The sequence below is a fragment of the Octopus bimaculoides genome, chromosome 9, assembly GCF_046866305.1.
Source record: "Octopus bimaculoides isolate indiv1 chromosome 9, ASM4686630v1, whole genome shotgun sequence".
Lineage (NCBI taxonomy): Eukaryota > Metazoa > Mollusca > Cephalopoda > Octopoda > Octopodidae > Octopus > Octopus bimaculoides.
In genome coordinates this window covers 65,749,523-65,753,777 of record NC_142936.1, presented here as the reverse complement: position 1 = coordinate 65,753,777, position 4,255 = coordinate 65,749,523, and positions in this window count along the sequence as shown.

Genomic DNA, 4,255 nt, shown 5'->3' with positions numbered 1-4,255 from the left:
GACGTAAGCGGTCTTGACGGAAAATAGTGTCTAATTTTGAAAATTGTCCGGCATATAAATTACCGTTCCTGAAACGCTCAGCAACAAAAGATTACATATTTTACATAAAAATCAATCATGAGCCAACGGCGGCCCTCGGGACTTTCTGAATGGCACGTCTAACGAAAAATTACTTTCAATTTTTCTCATTGTGCAGCTCGCTTGATCATAAGCTACGACTCAGGCAGCCTACTTCTTGAAAAAGTTGCCCATTCTTGGCATATATATATATATATATTTATATATATATATATATATATATATATATATATATATATATATATATATATATATATATATATATATTATATCCAAGTTGAGTCTACTAAATTATACTTTTAGTTGAACTAGAATAATTAATGAAAAGGGAAATGAGGAAAGCTTCTAACAATACAGAGATGAAAAGTTGACAAAAAACCTTATATATTTTGGGTGCAAAGCCCCAACTTCAGAAGTGTACAGTCGTAGATCCTGCCATATGGATAGATAGATGGAAATGTGCCGTGATTTTACGTGTGTATAAATGCCTTCCCAAATAAACCTTCTATGTATGTGTGTATGTACGTGCGTACGTACTTTCCCATATAACCTTGTATTCTATTTTAAAAGCTCCGAGAGAGCTATAAGGTGATGCACAAGCACTCAGCTTTGAGTGCTCTGCATCTTCTAGCTGACATAGATGTAAGCAAACGAAGTTACCATTGTTATTTATTTAATTTCACATACATACATATATTATCAAGTTTCAGCTTACGAGCTGGGGCACCGATGTGTATACATATATGTATATATATATATATATATATATATATATATATATATATAGATTCAAGGCTTGAATATGGTACTTATGCGAAGGCACCCGAATATCGCATCCCAAAAGGATGGGGTGATTAAAATCAAACAATAAGCAACACGGATTTTAAAAGTGATTGCAGTACGCACGTTTCATGCTACTTCAATTTATTTAAGTAATGTGAGCATTACCTTAAATGCAATATGAAGAGCAATCTTCAGCTGCACGAAAAATGCAGAAAAAGGACATATTACAAATGTGGCAACATATTAAAACCAAGTGGGAGAGAGCATACATAAAATCCAAATGTGAGGAAGAATATATAAGTCCATCTTGACATAGCAGGGTCTATCAGGCGAGTAATTGATTCTAGACAAAAGTTTTAACTGTCTCAGAATTCTATTGTTTCTTATCTAGTGGTGATAGCAAAGGGACAATTACTTCTAAAGAGAGGGAAGGTGTAAGCAGTATGCATGGACAAGGCTATAAAAGTATTAGAATCTAGAGGTTTCACTGGTCATAGTAGTATCAGGTCATTTTATTACTATCAAAATGTTGAGGAATTATAGCCCTAGGTATATGGGTCAAATAGGTTTTTTACTTTTAGTCTGAATAGAGTAACAGTACAGTGGTACGGACAACAACAGAACTCTAACTAATGTTTACACAATAAGAGGTATGTTAATAAAATAAAATGAGATGTAATTATCTTCCACAAAAATCATGAAATAATGTCAATATTGAATTCAGGGGCTCTGGATAGGGTGTAAAATTTAAGGATATTAAGTATATAGTGATCATGAACACTATTTTAAAGCAGTTGTGTATACTGTCAATTCAATGTGACTCCCAATAAGGGAATCATACTGCTGCTATTTAGTCCTAGGAAACCGGACCGCTTCCTGTCGGCCTTGACACATTTCCTCTGTCCTTATATTTGCAAGGGGGAGACAAGCACCTCCACCCAGCTAAGCCTGCATTCAGGGACATGTTTCTGAGTCACTGCTCGTCATCAGCCTGAAATAACAACAGATCCTTTTCAAATCCTCGCAAATATATATATTTTTAGTGAAAACACATTCACTGATTACAAAAATTAGAAATGATCTAATTATAAATCTCACAGAGAGAATTAAGCAGCAGTGTTACGATAAAGCAGTTGTATACTGTCAACTCAATGTGACAGTCCCAATAAGGAAATGTGTCAAGGCCGACAGGAAGCGGTCCAGCTTCCTAGGGCTAAATAGCAGCAGTATGATTCCCTTAATGGGACTGTCACATTGAGTTGACAGTATACAAGTGCTTTATCGTAACACTGCTGCTTAAATCTCTCTGTGAGATTTATAATTAAATCATTTCTAACACACACACACACACACACACACACACACACACACACACACACACACACACACACACATATATATATATATATATATATATATATATATATATATATATATATATGATCAGATTGTTACCTAACACTCCGTTGAATCCCTAGCGCGAAATTAATTGGAATGATCGGCCGTCTTGGATATAGAACACTTTGAATAATATATATATATAGCATTTGCTAGAGAGGTCAAAGATCTACGGGTTTAGGGTCTGAAGAAACGCTGTAAAGCTAAGCGATTTATGGACGTGAAACCCCGGGTAACCCTCTTTCGCCCTCTCTCAGGTATGCCTTGATGGACGGTTTTGGAACTGGTTGTTGTGGCGGGATACCTGATCGTACCAGGCAAGCTTTCGTCTTTTTACCAGTGCAACGAGTTGTTCCTGTCTGCATGCGCATTTGTTGACTTGCTACTTGACAAAGTTATTTGTTATGTACTCTGAATACTGGAGATATAGGTGCCTTTTGAAGGACTTGGGCTCAAATGCCTGGATTCTTCGCTCCATGTTAGCCGTAAGTTCAGCTTTCACTCCAATACAGAAAGATCATAGTCACCAGGGACTTGTGGGCTTTTAGATTCGTTGGAAAACAAATGTTTGTTAAATATCTGCTCAACAGCACTTCTTTTGGGCTTAAATCCAGCATGTTCTTCTGTAAGGATTTCCCCTGCTTTCCCCTAAGTCTGTTTAGCAGAACTCTTCGCAATGCTTTGTTGGTGTAGTTAATTAGGTTGATTATTCGATAATTTTAGCACTTTTAAGTTACCTTTCTTGAGAATGGGTATCATCAGTAATTGAGTTCAATTTTTTTTACCACTGCTTTGTCTCTCGTATCTTCTGACAGGTGTCCACTTCGTGAAGTCATGATAAGCTTTGGCCCTCGATGTTTTAGGAATTCTGACGAGATGTTATCCACTCCTGGGGATTTTCCATCGTTGAGCATGCGTACTGATTATTCGACTTCTGGAAAATTGAAATTTCTTAAGTTCTCTGCTATAGCTATTGTTGTTATAGATGGAACAATTAAGAATAATCCTTTCTACTATAGGCACAAGGCCTGAAATTTTGGGGGAGGGAGATAGTCGATTACATCGACCTCAGTGCTCAACTGGTACTCATTTTATCGACCCCGAAAGAGTAAAAGACAAAATCGACCTCGGCGGAATTTGAACTGAGAACGTAACGACGGGCGAAACACTGCTGAGCATTTCGTCCAGCATGCTAACGACTATGTCAGCTCACCGCATTGGAACTGTTAAGAATAATGCTGTCATGTTTGAGGTTGTGACTGAAAAAGTCTTTGCAGTACACAGACCTCACTAATACTAGTAGTGTGTTTCTGTGTTTCCGTTAGAATTTTGAGAGTTTCATAAGTAAACTTGTTGTTGCCCTTCTCTGTCCCGGCTTCAGAATGTTCGAGCAGAGAAAATATCTTAGTTTTCGGCTGTAGCATCTTTAAGAATGGGCGGGTACTTTGGTTCTCAGTTGCTCTCACTTTTGGCTCCGAAACCATTCTCAGCCGCAACCTGGTAACTGCTTCTGCTGGCCGCCTAAACTTAGTGGCGGACTGAAATGCTGGAGAGGAGACTGGCAGCACCAAGCATTTTTAAAGCTCACTGGAATGCAATAATAGACAGACAAACAAGATTTAACATGTCGGATCGGTCTAGGCCAGGAAAACTAACGACTGCGCTTTTCGCTGCTATCTCTCAGGGTTGAAGCCAACAATGAGCAAATGGAATGACAATAACAACAGTGACAAAGATTTTTTCGACTAAATCCTTCAAGGCTGTGCCCTAGCATGGCCGTCATCCAATGACTGAAACAAGAAAAAGTTATTTCATGCAGGATACATTAGAAATAAATGTGTGAAAAAGCTAGAAAGAAAGAAAAAAAAATAAATCGAAGATATGGGAGAGAACTCTGTATAGTTATGTTTAGGTCGATATTGAGCTGAAATGTTCAACAACTAATATTCTAATTATTTTTGCATACACTTGATTGTTCTCTCTCTCTCTCTCTCTC